We start from the raw sequence: 8841 nt of genomic DNA on the forward strand, positions 1-8841 counted from the left end.
GACACAATGAGAAGACCAAACCTAAGGATAATAAGTATAGATCACAGTGAAGATTCCCAACTTAAAGGGCCAGTAAATATCTTCAACAAAATTATAGAAGAAAATTTCCCTAAAAAAAGAAATGTCCATGAACATACAAGAAGCCTACAGAACTCCAAATAGACTAGAGTAGAAAAGAAATTCCTCCCTTCCCATAATAGTCAAAACATCAAATGAACAAAACAAAGAAAAATACTAAAATCAATAAGGGAAAAAAGTCAAGTAACATATAAAGGCAGACGTATAAGAATTACACCAGACTTCTCACCAGAAACTATGAAAGCCAGAAGATCTTGGACTGATACCATACAGACCCTAAGAGAACACAAATGCCAGCCCAGACAACTATACCCAGCAAAACTCTCAATCACTATAGATGGAGAAACCAATATATTCCATGACAAAAGCAAATTTATACAATATCTTCCCCCAAATCCAGCACTTCAAAGGATAACTGATGGAAAACTCTAACACAAGGAGGGAAACTACAACCTAGAAAAAGAATGAAAGCAATCATTTAACAACCCCTAAAGAAGATGGCTACACAAATATACTTCTACCTCTGATAACAAAAATAACAGGAAGCAGCTATCATTCTTCCTTAATGTCTCTTAACATCAATAGATTCAAATACCCAATAAAAAGACGTAGACTAACAGATGGGATAAATAAACAGGACCTAGAATTTTGCTGTATACAGGAAATGCATCTCAGTGGAAAAAACAGATACTACCTCAGAGTAAAGGGCTGGAAAACAATTTTCCAAGCAAATGGTCCTAAGAAACAGCTGGAGTAGCCATTTAAATTCGAATAAAATAGACTTTAAACCAAAAGTAATCAAAAAAGATGAGGAAGGACACTTCATACTCATCAAAGGAAAAATCTACCAAGATGAAATTTCAATTCTGAACATTTATGCCCCAAATGCAAGGGCACACACATACATAAAAGAAACTTTACTAAAACTCAAAACACACATTGTACCTCACACAATAATAGTGGAGGATTTCAACACCCCGCTCTCAGCAATGGACAGATCATGGAAACAGAAACTGAACAGATACACAATGAATTTAACAGAAGGTATGAACCAAATGGACTTAACTGACATCTATAGAACATTTCATCCTAAAACAAAAGAATATACCTTCTTCTCAGCACCTCATGGTATGTTCTCTAAAATAGACCATATAATTGGTCACAAAACAGGTCTCAACAGATACAAAAAGATTGAAATAATCCCTTGGATCCTATCAATCACCACAGACAAAGGCTGGTCTTCAATAATATAACAAAAACAATAGAAAGCCCACATAGACGTGGAAACTGAACAATGCTCAATTCAATGATGACTTGGTCAAGGAAAAAATAAAGAAGAAAATTGAAGACTTTTTAGAACTTAATGAAAATGAAGGTTCATCAAACCAAAACATATGAGATTCCATGAAAGCAGTGCTAAGGGGAACACTCACAGTTCTAAGTGTCTACAAAAAGAAACTGGAGAGAGCATACACTAGCAGCTTGACAGCACACCTGAAAGCTCTAGAACAAATGGAAGCAAAGAGGAGTGGACAGCAAGAAATAATTAAACTCAGGGCTGAAATCAACCAAGTAGAAACAAACAAACAAACAAACAAAAACCTATACAGAAAAATCAACAAAACCAGGACCTGGTTTTTTGAGAAAATAAACAAGATAGATAAACCCTTAACAAGACTAACCAGAGGGCACAGAGACAGTATCCATATTAATAAAATAAGAACTGAAAAGAGAGACATAACAACAGAAACTGAGAAAATTCAAAAAATTATTAGATCATTCTACAAAAACTTATACTCAACAAAACTGGAAAATCTGGATAAAATGGACAATTTTCTAGACAGATAACAGGTACCAAAGTTAAGTTAGGAGCAGATAAATTATCTAAACAGTTCCATAACCTTAAAAGAAGTAACAGCAGTCATTAAAAATCTCCCCACCAAAAAACGCCCAGAACCAGATGGTTTTAGTGCAGAATTCTATCAGACCTTCAAGGAAGACCAAATACCAATTCTCTTCAAACTATTCCACAAAATAGAAACAGAAGGAACACTATCCAATTCATTCTATAAAACCACAATCATGCTCATACCTAAACCTCACAAAGACCCAACAAAGAAAGAGAACTTCAGACCAACCTCCCTTATGAATATCAATGCAAAAATACTCAATAAAATTATTGCAAACCGAATCCAAGAACACATCAAAACAATCATCCATCATGATCAAGTAGGCGCTATCCCAAGAATGCAGGGTTGGTTCAATATTCAGAAATCCATCACTGTAATCCACTACATAAACAAACTCAAAGAAAGAAACCACATGATCATCTCACTAGATGCTGAGAAAGCATTTGACAAAACTCAACATTCCTTCATGGTAAAACTCTTGGAAAGATCAGGAATTCAAGGCCCATACTTAACATAGTAAAAGCAATATACAGCAAACCAGTAGCCAACATCAAGCTAAATGGAGAGAAACTTGAAGCAATCCCACTAAAATCAGGGACTAGACAAGGCTGCCCACTCTCTCCCTACCCATTTAATATAGTACTGGAAGTTCTAGCTAGAGCAATTAGACAACAAAAAGAAGTCAAAGGGATACAAATAGGAAAGGAAGAAGTCAAAATTTCACTATTTGCAGATGATATGGTAGTATGCTTAAGTGACCCTAAAACATCCATCAGAGAACTCCTAACCCTGATAAGAATTTCAGCAAAGTGGCTGGATATAAAATCAACTCAAACAAATCAATAGTCCTCCTCTACTCAAAAGATAAACAGGCTGAGAAAGAAATAAGGTAAATGACACCCTTCACAATAGTCACAAATAATATAAAATACCTTGGTGTGACACTAACCAAGCAAGTGAAAGATCTGTATGACAAGAACTTCAAGTCTCTGAAGAAAGAAATCGAAGAAGATCTCAGAAGATGGAAAGATCTCCCAGGCTCATGGATTGCCAGGATTATTTTAGTAAAAATGGCCATCTTGCCAAAAGCAATCTACAGATTCAATGCAATCCTCATCAAAATTCCAAATCAATTCTTCATAGAGATAGAAAGAGCAATTTGCAAATTCATTTGGAATAACAAAAAACCCAGGATAGCGAGAACTATTCTCAACAATAAAAGAACTTCTGGGGGAATTGCCACCCCTGACCTCAAACTGTACTACAGAGCAATAGTGATAAAAACTGCATGGTATTGGTACAGAGACAGGCAGGAAGATCAATGGAATAGAATTAAAGACCCAGAAATGAACCCACACACCTATGGTCACTTGATCTTTGACAAAGGAGCTAAAACTGTCCAGTGGAAAAAGGACAGCATTTTCAACAAATGGTGCTGGTTCAACTGGAGGACAACATGTAGAAGAATGCAAATTGATCCATTCTTATCTCCTTGTGCAAAGCTCAAGTCCAAGTGGATAAAGGACCTTCACATAAAACCAGATACACTGAAACTAAGAGAAGAGAAGGTGGGGAAGACCCTCAAATACTTGGGCACAGGGGGAAAGTTCCTGAACAGAATTACAATGGCTTATGCTTTAAGATCAAGAATTGACAAATGGGCCGTCATAAAATTGCAATGTTTCTGTAAGGCAAAGGACACTGTCAATAGGACAAAACAGCAACCAACAGATTGGGAAAAGATCTTTACCCATCCTACATTCTATAGAGGGCTAATATCCAATATATACAAAGAACTCAATAAATTAGACTCCAGACAACAAAATGACCCTATTAAAAATGTGGTACAGAGCTAAACAAAGAATTCTCAACTGAGGAAACTCGAATGGCTGAGAAGCACCTAAAGAAATGTTCAGCATCCTTAGTCATCGGGGAGATGCAAATCAAAACAACCCTGAGATTCCACCTCACACCAGTCAGAATGGCTAAGATCAAAAACTCAGGTGATAGTAGATGCTGCCCAGGATGTGGAGAAAGAGGAACACTCCTCGATAGTTGGTGGGATTGTAAGATGGTGCAACCACTCTGGAAATCAGTCTGGCGGTTCCTCAGAAAATTGGATATAGCATTACCTGAGGACCCAGCTATACCACTCCTGGGCATATACCCAGAAGATGCTCCAACATATAACAAGGACATATGCTCCACTATGTTCATAGCAGCCTTATTTACAATAATCAGAAGCTGGAAAGAACCCAGATGTCCTTCAACAGAGGAATGGATACAAAAAATGTGGTACATTTACACAATGGAGTATTACTCAGCTATTAAAAACCATGAATTCGAGACATTCTTAGGTAAATGGATGGAACTAGAAAATATCATCCTGAGTTAGGTAACCCAATCACAAAAGAACACACATGGTATTCACTCACTGATAATTGGATAGTAACCCTGAAGCTTGCTACTCAAGATTCAACTCACAGACCACATGAAGCTCATTTATGTAGAAGGAAGACCAAGTGTGGGTGCTTAGGTCCTTAAAAGGAGTAACAAAATACTCATGGGAGCAAATATGGAGACAGAGTGTGGGACAGAAGCTAAAGGAGGGGTCATCTGGAGACCATTCCACCTGAGTATCCATCCCATGTGCAGTCACCAAAGGTAGACGCTGATGTGGTTGTCAGGAAGTGCATGCTGACAGGAGCCTGATATAGCTGTCTTTTTAGAGGTCTGCCAGAGTCTGACATATTCAGAAGTGGATGCTCACAGCTAACCATTGAGCTGATCATGGGGTTCCCAATGGAGGAGTTAGAAGACTGAAGGAGCTGAAAGGGTTTGTGGCCCCATGAGGAGAGCAACAATACCAACCAACCAGAGCTCTCAGGTTCTAAACCACCAGCCTGGGAGCACATAGGAAGGGACCCATGGCTCCAGCTGTATATGTAGGGGAGAATGGACTTTTCTGACATAAGTAGGAGAGGAGATCCTTGTTACTATGAAGGCTGAATGCCCCAGTGTGGGGGAATTTGAGGGTGGGGAGTTGGGTGTTGGGGTGTAGGTGGGGGCACATCCTCATAGAAGCAGGAGGATGGGGATGAGATAGGGTATTCCTGGGTGGGGTGGGGTGGGGTAAGGAGATAACATCTGAAATGTAAATAAAATATCCAATAAAGAAAAGAAAAAGGGAAATGCAATTAAATAAAATAACCAATAAGTTATAAAATATTTTAAAAAAAAGAAATCATGTGTTATCCCCATAGTCAAGTACTTAATTTGCTGGCAGACTTGATTCTTTATGACTAGCTTATCCTTATCCTTATTCAGAAAGGCATGGCCTTTCTGGAGCTTCTATTTATTCTGCAGTGTTTAATGAAGGCTTTTACTCTTGCAGGTGTGACAATCCATAGAAAAACTGAGATAAAAGTGAATAGAGAAGCTAGTTCAAAATAGTCAGGGAGATATTGAGGCCACAGAACCTTTATACAGCTCAGGCTGCTCCTGGGACATGAACTTCTGATGACATCATCCTTAGATTGGGAATAGATAATTACACTGTTTTTAGAGATTCCAGATGCATACACAAATCTCACCTGACTCTGTTTTATGGGTATATTTACTATATATTACATATGCTTTCATTTTCTACTTCTATGGCTTCTGGGCTTTAATCACTCAACATAGGTAACTACAGCAATATTTTTTTTGCTTTTAAATTGTGAGACTTCAACTGACATGTCTTTCATTCTTGTTCTCTTTCCACCAAAACTCTGTAAGTTTAAATTTTCAAAACCTATTATTAATGATGCTTCTTAAATGCTTTAACCTCCCTTTGTAGCCCACCGCCCAGCAGGGGTAGTAGGAAAAAAAAAGGATAGGGGGGAAGTGGACCTGTTCAGAAAGGTTCTTTGGAGCAAATGTTATCTGTATTGTCAGGAAGTCAGCAGTTCAGTTTACAGGAGTCAGCAGCAGCAGCTTGATCCACTTGCAAACACTTCACAGATACACCAGCAGCCCAGTTCAGAAGAGTCAGGATAGCAAACATGAATCAGTGGCACTACCTAGCAGAGACAACCAGGCCTCAACCTCAGCATGAGAGACCAGCAGGAATGCGAGAAAAAGTTCTCATCTGTGCCTCTCTCAGCAAAGAGAAGATAGCAAAGACTTGAGACCAACAAACATTGCACAGTTAGCTCTATAAACAAGCCTAGCTCAGCCTCTATCACCGTCCGCCCAATCCTTGTTATACTCCCTCTAAACATCACGTGTCCTCTTGTGGGTCTTGCCTCAGCATATGTCTCATCTCAGCACGTGTATCTGTCTCAGCTGACATCACTCTGCTAATCAGCCGGAGTCCATAGAATTGGCAAGAAACTGTAGCATAGCACCAGAAGTTTTTTGATGTGTTTCTCTCTATGGAGCTCCAACAAAGGTAGCTCAGCTATATAACGTAAGGCGGACCAATACATGCATCGCTAGTGAGGAATCCTTCATCACGTGTCCTTTCATGTGCTTGCTTTAGCAGAACATCCTTTCACTTGTGTCTGCTTTAGCTAAACGTCCCTTCATGAGTCTGCCTTAGCCTTTCACCTGTGTCCACTTCAGCTAAATGTTCCTTCATGTGTTTACTCCAGCAAAATACTATCCAACCATCTTTCCAAAGAATGCTTACGTTTCTACTTCAAAGTTCTGCTTCAGAAAGTTTGTCTGCATTTGCACAGCCTACTGGTCAACCAGGTACTCCTAGGGTAGGGAAGATGCATCTCTGCACAGATTTCAGAAGCTCCTCTGCTTTCCACACTTTACTCAATATTGTCAAATCCCCACATCTCATTGGCTCTGAATTCAAACGGAGGGCTGCTGTATTGTGTTGGGGCCTCTTCCTAAAGTATAGCCTAAGAAGCGATGCCAGGTGAGATGCTGGTACCATTAAAGAGCTCATCCTGTGTTTCTGTCCTTTCAGGGATTAAAGTCCTGTTGTGCTTTTTCTTTGGTTTGCGAACGTAATAGTCCACATATTTTGCCAGTTTTATAGCTGCTTATGGTGGGAGGCTGACTGTGCCAGAGTTCCCTGATTGTAGCTAGAAACAGAATTTATTTGCTCCATTCTCATTTAATCCCCAGCAACAAACAAATCTATTTACATATATTGTACTTTTAGGGCTTGATGTTAAACCAGAGGAACAAAGTCCACAGCAAGCCGAATCTCTTTAATCTCTCTTAACTCTGTCATAGTCCCCAACACCACATACTGCTTAGAAGCTGATGGTTATCTTAAAAGTAAAATCATTTGAACACTCGGTTATTTGCATGCGAGCTTTCTTTTTGTTCTTCTATTCAGCTCTGGGAATATCAGAATTTTCTGTACATTAGTACTAGTATATAAATCAATGATCCCCTGCTTAATGAGATATTTAAAGGTTCCTTTAAGTCAAATTTGATTATATAATAATTTATTCTATATAAACTAGATAATAAAGCCTTATTGCTAAAGACTGTAGGAGGCAGAGCTGACACTAAAATCTGGTTCTCTAATTGCCTCATGATTATGTCAATTAATAATAATAATAATAATCTAATCTCTGGGCTAAGAGAAAAAGGTGAGATTTCTGGGTCCCAGGAGGAAGAGAAGGGGATGAAGAAAGGATTGGGGACTCGGACCAGGCTGTGGAGTAGGTAGGAACTGGCAGACATGTAGGTCTATTGGGGCACCTATAGTGTGTAGCCTCTGCCACCAGTTGAAGCCAAGGAGAATGGAAAAGGCTACTGTTAGGATTAGGACAGGAAATTCTTTGCCAAGTTATGGAGTTATCTGGTCACTTTTAAAATAATAAAAGTCTCTAGTGATTTCCTTCCTTGGGGCGAAAGGGGGCTGGAGAAGAGAGCGGGCAGCTGGGCAGTTAGGTAGTAGCAAAGCCAGTTGGAGGAATGGGCAGTGTTCTCAGGAAACACCAGCTGGCAACTGGTGGGGCTGAGTGAGATGGCAGCAAGGCAGCAGCTATTCTCAGAGCATAGCCAGGAGCTTAGGGAGAGCTCCCAAGAAAGAGCACATGTGTTTTTAAAATTGCCCACAACAAAAGTCGCCATATACAGGATACGGAAAGCATTCTGGAACTGAACTGGAAACTTCCTCCCTGCTGGCTATGTCTTCAGTGTCACAAAGTTTTCAATGGTCTTCACAAGTTGTGGCCTGCGCATGCTGTAATAAAACCTTGACACGTAAGCTGTGCTTACTAGTGCAGTAGTGGCATTGATGTTTTAGGGGTAGCTCACTGATTGCTAATTGTATTTGAGGCCCGCTCAAGAGCAGGAAATTAATGGCTGGTGCTATAAATCTGGTTTAAAACAAAAGCAAAAGAGAAATGACTAAGGAGGTCAGAGGAATGTACTATGTGCTTCACTCATTGGACACGTAGTTCCTGTGCCTTCTAAATATTTATATTGAGACCTTTATAGAAGTTCTACTTCCAGCATTGGTCAGAGAAGCTTATTTTTGTAATGGTTGATGGTTACTCTGGAGAGTCATAACTGGTCATAGTGCTGAGAATAGGTGAGTACTCAGCCCTATGTGAGACACCATAATCTGTCTTCCCAGGGACCAGTGGGCAGTATGGAAGAGGGGCAGAAAGGTTTTGTGAAAAGCAGAAGTTGAAGCAGAATGCTATAAAATGGTGTCTCCTGTATTTGACACAGCACTGATGGATATCTGCACAATACTACACCTAGAGAGAGAGAGAGAGAGAGAGAGAGAGACAGAGAGAGAGACACAGAGGAAGGACAGGATAGGAAAGGAAAGGAAGGAAGGAAAAAAGAAGAAAGGGAAAGAAGAATGGGAAAGGAAAGAAGAAAGGGA

The sequence above is a fragment of the Arvicanthis niloticus genome, chromosome 30 (assembly GCF_011762505.2).
Source record: "Arvicanthis niloticus isolate mArvNil1 chromosome 30, mArvNil1.pat.X, whole genome shotgun sequence".
Taxonomy (NCBI): domain Eukaryota; kingdom Metazoa; phylum Chordata; class Mammalia; order Rodentia; family Muridae; genus Arvicanthis; species Arvicanthis niloticus.